Source organism: Rutidosis leptorrhynchoides, chromosome 5 (assembly GCF_046630445.1).
Source record: "Rutidosis leptorrhynchoides isolate AG116_Rl617_1_P2 chromosome 5, CSIRO_AGI_Rlap_v1, whole genome shotgun sequence".
NCBI classification, from domain to species: Eukaryota; Viridiplantae; Streptophyta; class Magnoliopsida; order Asterales; family Asteraceae; genus Rutidosis; species Rutidosis leptorrhynchoides.
The window spans coordinates 40,448,951-40,460,247 of record NC_092337.1 but is presented as its reverse complement, the minus strand read 5'-3'; positions in this window follow the sequence as shown (position 1 = coordinate 40,460,247).

Here is an 11,297-nt window from a genome sequence, read left to right as displayed (position 1 = left end):
TCGCTTTGGCCATCTCAAAAGCTTGCGATAAAGAAGAAGCAAATCTAACCATTGACTGATACTCCGGCTTAATAACTCTAATAAAGTGCTAAATTTTATCTTTCTCATGCGGTACCCACTGTTGACAAAACCTTAACTTAGAGGTAAAGTCCAAAATAACATCATCAATCGTCATATCATCAGTCATTCTCATCCCAAAGAACTCGGTTTTCAATTTCTCCAAATCATATTCTGAACAATACTGCCCGCGATCCTTGGCATGAAACTACTCCCATGACACTTGACTTAGTTGTTCTTTTGATAAATGACCTGTGATGGAGTCCCACCACTCCATAGCTCGTCCCTTGAACAATCGACTAGCATATAACACTCTCAACTCTGGCTCGCACTGACAAGCATCTAATGCTCTTTCCACTTCCCTGAGCCAATTTAGAGTCTCAGTCGGGTCGGTTTTACCAATATACTCTGAAGGTTGACAATTAAGAAAGTCCTTATACGAGCACTTCTTCTTTTCAAACATCGGTGGTTGGAAGAATGGTGTCTGAAGCGGGTACATCACTTGATTCAGAAGTAGTGGATTGAACTGAGATGGTATCTGGTACTGAGGTGGCACATACTGTTGTTGAGAAATATTTCCAAACTGTGGGTAAGCACTTGGAGGAAAGCTTTGATTTATTGCTGTGGTGTTAGAATGCGATATCACTTGTTGTTCAAGCTCTTTAATCCTATCTTAAGCATCTTTCAACTAACTCTGAAGCTCTAACACTTCTTCTGATACTTCTTCTTCTGATACATGACCGTCTTCATCAGGAGCTCTAAAGGTTCCGGAGGCATTGGGGGCAGCGTCTTGATTACCTGACATATCTGCACTACCACAACATCTCACACAAGCTCTTACATTCACTTAACCCGTCCCCTTTGTGTTATGTTCGACAAGATCCTCTCAAGGTTTAGGAACATGACATTCAAGTACAATGTCGATGTGGCCAAACCTATGCTCTGATACCAACTTGTAACACCGTATTTTTTTTAATTAACACAACGGAAGTTATACTGACAAAATGTATGAAGTTACACTTCATACATAAATACATTTTTATCAAACAACTGGTGTTACGTTAATATTCGATTTTATATAGACAACATCAGAGTTCTAGACTTGTCGAGCACAACTCAACGTGCCCATCTTCTCCCATGTCCACAAAAGCAAAAGACATATAACCTGCAAGGGGGAAGGTGGAGGGGTTAGCACGAAGCTAAGTGAATGGACTAATCTAACAGCTAAAACACATAGGTACAATCACAATAACATGCAGCAACAAATTAATCAGACAGTTAATCACATAACTACTAGAACATGCAGAAACATAGCAATCTACCATTAACATACAACATAAAAGCAATACAAATACAATATCCAACAATCAATTAAATCCAAAGACCACTAAGGCATAAACGCATCTTCAGCAACGGTCAATCCAAAGCAACCGTGATAACTACAAGCAATGGTCAATCAGAAGCAATCATCTGGGTAATCCGAAGCAACCCATTGAGAGACTCGGCGGCCTGGCCGAGCCAACGACCCCAGTTGATCACTCTAGAGTCTAACGAAAACTCATAACTCTGTATCACTAGTATAAGTCTTCCACATGCGACGGACGCGTGATTCCGACTTATATTAATCATACAACATCAATGAGCCCAACCTGATCAGAAGCAAGGTTGATCTCTCCCGACCTGATCAGAAGCAAGGTCAGTCCAATAAACGCACGAGGTCATAGTCCACATCACACAACAACAAAGGTTCTAAGAATAGAAACTAGGTCAACGGTCTAGGTCATGTCACTATATGCCTTAACCGCTAGATTAACTCGCTCACTGAATACCAGCATGAGAAGAACTCAGAGGTCTTATATTTCTGAGTCTTCACTTCTCCTGATTACCTGGAAAAGATACAAATAAAGTCAGTAATTATATCCTGATAATATTCTATCAACAAGACAGACACAAAAACGAGATAGAAACAAAACAATCATACATGCTCAGTCAACCGTACGAGTAACACCATCACACGCACGTTTGAGAACACTCAACCGTGAGGTTGACAACTCACTCGTACGTTTGGTCTATGACCAAACATCCAACAATGACTCACCTGATCCGTACGGTTCACTACACGAGTGACCAGTGACTCGTACGAGTCACATCTCAACCGTACATATCATCACAATCAAAACATAAGTTCCCATCACCATTCACTCGCACGGTTCACCACACGGTTGACTACCTCAACCGTACGAGTGAAGGCTCACTCGTGCGAGTGATGAAGAACAGTAGCAACAACTAATTATATGGGTTTCAACCCAAAATCACAACATCAAACATCAATACATACACTAAATCAACACCTACAAACATTTAATCACTATATGATAAGTCTACATCATAATTTCAACCCATAACGACACTCTAAAGCGTGTAGAACAAGGCATACACCCTAAAACCTCTTTTTCTGACCAAAATCAAGTTTGATCCAGATTCTCAAAAACTTACCATTTGAAAGAATTTTTCATTACGATTCCAACGATACTTGATTCATCAAAAATGGAGTTACGGTTTGAAAGTTATGACCAAAACAAGTTTCCAAAAAACTGACCCTGTGCACACAGTTGTGACCGAGGTCTCACTCGTGCGAGTGAGTCCTCACATGTGTGGTTGACCCTCAAAAGTGTGGTCACTCGTACGAGTGACCTGTCAAAAGTGTGAGTGCTGATGAACACCTACAGCTCGCTGTTTTCGCGTTTTTTTGACCCCAAAACATGATTTTTACTCAATCTGATCATGAAACCACTTCAAAAACATCATATAACAACTATAGAACATATATCTAACAACAATAATCACTAACAAACACAATTCATCAAGATTCAAGCATCAAAACTCACTTTTTCTCAAGAACACAAAAACCCAAATTACACAAGATTCAAGCAATGATTCAAGCATGCTAACCTGGTTTGATGATTACAAAGATGATATAAATCAGTTTCTAAAGCTCCATAAACCAATTTCAAGCTTGGATCAAGTTAGGGTTTTGATGTAGGTGAAAGATGAAGAACGAGGTGTTTGGTGAATTTTCTAGAAAATGCAAGAAGTGAACTGCACTAGTCATATAAATGGGTTTTAATTCCCACACTGTGCAACACACGGGTATTTATCAGTTATCTGATATCTTTCGTACTTCATTAGGCGGCCCTAACGGAGTCCAAATTAAACAAATGAACCTGTTCTGTGACCCTTGTTACAAACTGGTCTCAACTAAACAACTAAATAATTATAAACATATAATTATTAAAATCACTAATTACGCCATACCCAAAGGTACAATGGTCATTTCAACTAGGCCCAAAACGCGAGTGTTACATTCGTTATCCGAAACAAGTTCATAAATTAATATAACATATTAATTCAACTAATCCACTAGGATCAAGTATGCATTTAATACTGTTAAATACACAAAGTCTGAGTATTCACCGTTAAATACTTAACGGACAAGTAACGAAAAAAGTTGGGTTGTTACAACGCCTCTAGCTATTTCCTAAGGAATCACAAACTTTGTTACCAAAGCGTTATATTCTCAATTGGAAAATCAATAAAATGATGGTTTTTGATAGATATTCCACTTACTTAAGATCATGAAACTAGAAGATAACTTGCAATTAAGTCATTTTTCACTTTTTGTTATGCACATTTATCAAACGTAATTAAAATTAAAAATGAAAAGTTAAAGACAATATTACTAGCATGCAAGGAGCTAGCAAAATCAATACAGGTCTGCTAATCCGCAAGGCCCAAAATGATGCCTAACTCCCAAAATACGATCACCGAGCTATATTTTAAACGATAATACTAATTGGATTACAACTCCAAGTTTCAAAATCACCATGTACCATCTTCGACCTGTTTTTGAGTCACATGAATGAGAGAGCTTTAAGATTCGCCAAAATATCTTCGTTAAGAATTGATTGCCTTTTATCCAACGGAGAGTTGATCGACCAATGTGTTTCGCCATTTCCAAATCAACCACGTGAGAATCAGTCTCGTTGCGTAAAAAGCCTTACAAGCACCGAAGGATCCCAACTGAAAATTTGCTGATATCGACGCGTTATTCAAACCATTTAAGATAGGGTCACTAGAATTCCACCATGACAAAATGCTCTTCCATAATGAAATTACATATTTGCTTTTTACAAAGAGGTGTTCTATGTCCTCCTCCACGTCATTACGTAGTGGGCAGAGAGTTGATGGAAGCACCATACCTCGTTTCGCCAAGTTGTTTCGAGTAGCAAGACCGTTATATAATGACCTCTATGCTAGAATGTTAATCTTTTTTTGGTAAGCATGCCAACCATGGTATTTAAACTATAAAACAAGTGTTGCCTCCCAATTTTTCATTATCAATTAAGGATGTGAGCTTTTTTTTTTATACCAAGAATACACCCTTTTCGCTTAGCTTCCGAATACAGGAATCTTCGTCCGAAGTGAGTATGGTACAATTGGCCAAGATATCTTCAATTTTTGCATGCTCATGATGAACTCTCCCTCTTATTTCATTACGTCAACACCAGTGCAGCACCGGTTAAAGACAAAATTATACAGCTGGTTCCTAAACTTTGTACCAAACAACATATGTGACCTTTTTTTTTACTCAGTTGACCTTAAATCATTAATTTGTTTCACGGTTGATCCTTAAAACTAAAATTCGTTAAATATTTTCGTTAAAATTGGTCACATGTCTGGCACTAGAGGGCATTTCGTCTTTTTATTATTTTCTTCCTATTTTCTAAATTCACCCACCTTCTTTCATTCTAGACATGAAACTTCATCGTCAATTAATTGATTTTGACCAAAAAATATATTCTCTAACATAAAAACGCATTTCCACCAACATGTCATCTCCATATCATTTTTCATGACCCGTCCTAATCCATCCGGACGAAGTCCATATCGATTATAAACAATTCACAATAGTTGATTACATCGCGAGGTACTTGACCTCTATATGATACATTTTACAAACATTGCATTCGTTTTTGAAAAGACAATCTTTCTTTATTTCGAAAGTTGACGGTATGCATACCATTGTATAATATATCTAACTATAATTGACTTAATAATAATCTTGATGAACTCAACGACTCGAATGCAACGTCTTTTGAAATATGTCATGAATGACTCCAAGTAATATCTCTAAAATGAGCAAATGCATAGCGGAAGACTTCTTTCGTACCTGAGAATAAACATGCTTTAAAGTGTCAACCAAAAGGTTGGTGAGTTCATTAGTTTATCATAACAATCATTTCAATATTTTAATAGACCACAAGATTTCATATTTCAATACACATCCCATACATAGAGATAAAAATCATTCATATGGATTGAACACCTGGTAACCGACATTCACAATGCACATATAAGAATATCCCCATCATTCCGAGATCCTCCTTCGGACATGATATAAATTTCGAAGTACTAAAGCATCCGGTACTTTGGATGGGGCTTGTTGGGCCCGATAGATCTATCTTTAGAGTTCGCGTCAATTAGGGTGTCTGTTCCCTAATTCTTAGATTACCAGACTATATAAAAAGGGGCATATTCGATTTCGATTTCTATAATTCAACCATATAATGTAGTTTCGATTACTTGTGTCTATTTCGTAAAACATTTATAAAAATTGCGCATGTATTCTCAGCCCAAAAATATAAAGAGTAAACAGGTAAATGAAAACTCACCTAATGTATTTTGTAATAAAAATACATATGACTATATTGAACAACTGAACAATGCAGGGTTGGCCTCGGATTCACGAACCTATAACATTTGTATATTTATTAATACACATATTTGTAATCGAATAAGTTTATATATTATATCCTGGATTATATATTATACTTATTTAGTTTGTGTATATATTCAAAATGTTTAATATTATTATAGTTATATATATAGGTATATCTGTTTAGTGTTATAGTAAAAATGCCTAACTTGTTATATATGAGTATTTCTAACATAATTTGTTAATATAGTTAATATATACTTATAATAATATTTTAAAATCTTTTATTTTTAAATTCACAATACTTCTATTAATAATAATATTGTTATTACTAATAATCATAATTCTTGTCGTTTTAAAATGGTAACTTTAAATAAATGATTATTAATGATAATAAGTTTTAATAACAATATTAGCACTGTTAAAAAAATATAATAATAATAATAATAATAATAATAATAATAATAATAATAATAATAATAATAATAATAATAATAATAATAATAATAATAATAATAATAATAATAATAATAATAATAATAATAATAATAATAATAATAATAATGATAATAATGATAATAATGATAATGTTAAGATAGTACTTATAACAATGATAATGATAATAATGATATTACGAATTTTTAAATGTGTTACTAAATTACTAGAAATGATATTAATATCAATATTAATGAAAAACGATACATTTATTATTTTCATAATAATACTAATAACATTCAATATTGTATCTAATATTTTATTAATGATAATAAATAATAGCTTTTATAGATATACTTATTTTAATAACAATAATACCAATAATTATTATAATACTTGCAATGATAATAATAATTAATATCAACAATAACAATTAATAATAAAAACAATGATAATAATAATAATTATAATTATCATAATATTAATAACAATAATAATAATAATAATAATAATAATAATAATAATAATAATAATAATAATAATAATAATAATAATAATAATAATAATAATAATAATAATAATAATAATAACATACTAATAAAATACTTGAAAGGCTACCTTAATGAGATGAGCCTCAAAAAAATAAACTGACAGAGACGAGTATCGAACCAGCAACCTCTCGGTAACTCCTTAACTCGTTAACTAGCTGGGCTGTTGCCCCATTTCTGAAATTATACCCACTCTAACTTTATTTAACCAGTTTATATTTTCATGTTCATCTTCTATACCAATCGACTAGTAACCTCAACCATCATCCAACAAGGATTTTTAGATACCTCAAATTAATAATAATAATCAACATCATTCGTTATATTAAATGAAAACAAAAAAAAAGAAAAAAAATAAAAAAAAATCAACACAGACCATGCTTTTCGACGCAGGTCTTCAAAAAAAAATTAAATTCGATTTGTAGGCCGTTATAGGTTATGATCATAACATGAAATAATTTTCTAAACATTTGTAGAAACTAAAGAAATCATCAATTGAACTTGAATCATCATAACGAGTTCGAATTTCCTCAAGAACGATTCTGTTGACTTTTATTTCAAAAACCTTTGACTCCTAAATTCTAACTCGATAAGAAAAATTTGGATTTGATATTTTGAAGAAAGCTTCAAGTAATAAATTAGAAGGTTTCTGCATATCCACTTTCCTTCAATTTGTTTGAAATCAAAATTATGATCAAATGGCTTTCGGAACGTATGACAGGATGAAGAAAGAGAGAAAAAAAATAAATAAAGAATCCAAAATAATAAAATCGCCGAGGAGGATTGAATGGTACGTTTTGTATGTTAAATTCCAAAACTTATTGCTCAAAGTCTTCATGTAGTTGTTAGCAATATCACGAGTGAAACAGAAAAGTAGAAAAAGAAGATACTGATAAATGGTAATGCGTAATATGTCCTTTTATTTAATTTAATTTATATTTAATTAATATTACTAATTAATAATTATATTAATAATAATAATAATAAATAATATTACTGATTTCCTACTATAACTAACTGTTTATGTCGTATATATTATATATATTTTTATATATCTATCTTTATACTTGTTTATCTTTTATATTTATGTATTTATTTTTTTTATTTTTTTTATAGATTATAATTAATATTATTAATAAAAAAATATAACTATAATAGTAGTACTCTTAATATTTTACATAATAATAATATAAATTTATAATGATATAATAGTAATGATAATATTACTAATGATAATGATAACAATTATCATAACTGTATAACAATAATTTTGTTATTAACAATAATACTAATTACACTAATATTATTAATAATAACAATAATATTAATCAAAATAAATGTAACAATTTTCATTAATGATAATAACAGTACATATATTATTAATACTAGCAATGATAACAACTGTTATAATAATGTAACAACTATAATTAAACTCGTAATTATATTTTAATATCTAAATTCTACATTTCATTATATATGCAATGTTTACTAATTATAAAATATATATTTGAATATTTACACACTATATATGTATATATATATATATATATATATATATATATATATATATATATATATATATATATATATATATATATATATATATATATATATATATAATACGATTTACATTTAGAATCATAGTTAGTTTTGTAGACTCATTTTAAGTTACACTTAATTATTCTGCATTTCATTTACATATTTATTTCTAATGTTTATATTTTAAAATTTTCTAATTATATATACACATTTAGTTGCAAATAATGGTTCGTGAATCGTCGAGAACAGTCGAAGGGTAATTGCATTCATAGAAATAGTTCAAAATCTTTGACACTCAACTTTACAGACTTTGCTTATCGTGTCGAAATCATATAAAGATTTAAGTTTAAATTTGGTCGAAAATTCCGGTCATCACAGTACCTACCCGTTAAAGAAATTTCGTCCAGAAATTTGAGTGAGGTCGCCATAGCTAACAATAAGAATGTTTTCCTGACGAATATGAGCTGATAAATAAAGTTTTATCATTATTTGAATAATACGGATAAAATAATTTGATTATTCGAAGAGTACGAATGAAGCTATCGCAAAGGAGTGAAATGAATAAATGAAGTTTTGTTTTAACTTGTGACGTAGTCATGGTTGAATTTAGAAGATAAAGTGCGTCTTAAATTTTGACGTTGTCTTGGTTGAATTCCGGAATTCAAGGGATTTCAAAGAAAATCTTCGAAATCTAAAAGATATGATTCTTCGGTAAATGAGGAAATTAGGATCTCTTTAATTAAATGCGATGATCTGCCTTGATTGCTCAGTCTGATATTTCCACTATAAATTTATCTTTTTCGTTCCATTAGTTTCCACCACTTCTATACCTTCTTTCTCAGTTCATATATCTAAAAGATTATAATAATGCTTAATCCGGTTCTAATCCTTGTTCTTATTCTGACTATCGCAATGATCGTTCTTCTTTTCCAACTCCCACTAGAAGAATCTGTTTATTTCTACTATGGTCTAGGGATTATTGTATTTATAATCCTCCCGTGTCTTTATATTGCTATACGCACTGATATCCACAGTTTGTAATTTCGGTGCTGTTGTTGGCTTTATATTTTCCTTATATATCGGAGCTTCATGCTCTTGTTTTCTCTTCCCGACTTTAAATCAAGCGAATAATGGTCCAGAATTTGTAGATATAGAGTTTCGAATGATTATAATGTTTTAAGAACGTGATAGCACAATTTGATTTTCAAATTTATCAACCTCACGGAAGATAGAATCATCAAGAATACATTTTCTTGATATGTTTAAAAGTTAAGCGAAATGAAAGAGTTATGTAACATGACACGTGATGACGTTATGATCTGTGAATCATCACGTCTCATTAGAAACTCAGCATGACTTACTATAATATAATCACGTTGATCAAGTGTCATTATATTATACTAACTCATGCATCAGTTCCCAACACTACTTCAAAAACATTCATTTTTTTATTTTTTTAAGCTCGAAAGTTTACAGAATATAGAAACCAACAGTTTCTATATGATGTAATACTGATAGCACGAAGAGATTATTGATTTCAAATAAGAATAGTTATGAAAATATCTTCAGAAATATGGAGGATATTTATAATGAAAGATACGATGATATCTTGGAATTTCTAATATCGATGGATGATGAAGAAGATTTATCCGTAAGGGTTTAGATTCGGAAGCAAGGTATTCGCTAAAGATTTCATCAGAAACAGAATCATTTGGATTCTTTGAAGTCAAACTTATTCTTTGTGATTTGTCCACGGCTTCCTTCATAGTTTCGCATAATCTGCTTTTCGGTACTAAATTTTCTATTAAATGTTTCCAATATAATGATACACAAGAAGCACGAGGAGGTATATAATTTCAGACGAGAATATTTATGAAAATATCCTCAGAAATATCAAAGATATTGATGATGATATTTTTGGAATTTCTAAGTTCGATGGTTGATGGAGAAAGATTTTCCGCAAGATTTTAACATGACTTCGGAGCAAGATATTCTCTAAAGATTTCAACGGATCCAGAATTACCTGAATCCTTTGAATATAGGGTTTGGTCCTTGTATTTGTCCTTGGTCTCCTTCATGGGTAGCTCAATCTGTTTTTCAATACCCAATTTTTTATCGAGCGTTCCTAACACTCCTTTCTTTATCATCAAACTTTTGGTCATTTAAACCATCTACCATTTTTCTGTTTCCTCTGCATTTAATGCTATGATATCTGAATCATCTGTTATTAATCTGAGGTGGTTTCAGGAAAATTGTGTTTTTAGATGATTAAACGCTGATGGTAATATGGTGGAATGTGAAAGGTTCCCTGGTAACAATAAAAGAGCACGCGTATATATCAACATTATAATAAGGTTGTTTCGTACGAAAAGTCGAAGTTGTCTTGCTGGAGCTGTGACAAAATTGGCTATCTCGAACAGCAGATGCAAAGTTATTTTCGGTAATAAAAATGCTAAAAGAATTAGCACAGCTACGTGTTAAACGTTTACTTAGGTTCCGAGTGTTTTCAGGTGTATAACTATATGCATCAATCTTTTCTCCCGTAAATAAAGTGCGGTTGGTTCATCCTCTCGATTGAGGTGTTTTCAAGAATCAAGAAAGGGTTGAACGCAGAATGTAATCGTCAAGATACAACTGAGGTTTAAGATGAAATCAAGTGGCAAACTTGAAGAATTGTTTAGTTTCATATGTTATAATCAATATTTTAATTCATTTTTAATTGTCCAATCTTGATAGTCTACATTCGATAGTCCACAGTTAGTAATTCAATAATTCATATATAGTTTAATATATAATATTCGAATTAATTAATATGTATCGTGACCCGTATTCGTCTCAGACTCGATCACAACTCAAACTATATATATTATTATAGAATCAACCACAACCCTGTATAGCTAACTCCCGCATTACTGCATATAGAGTGTCTATGGTTATTCCAA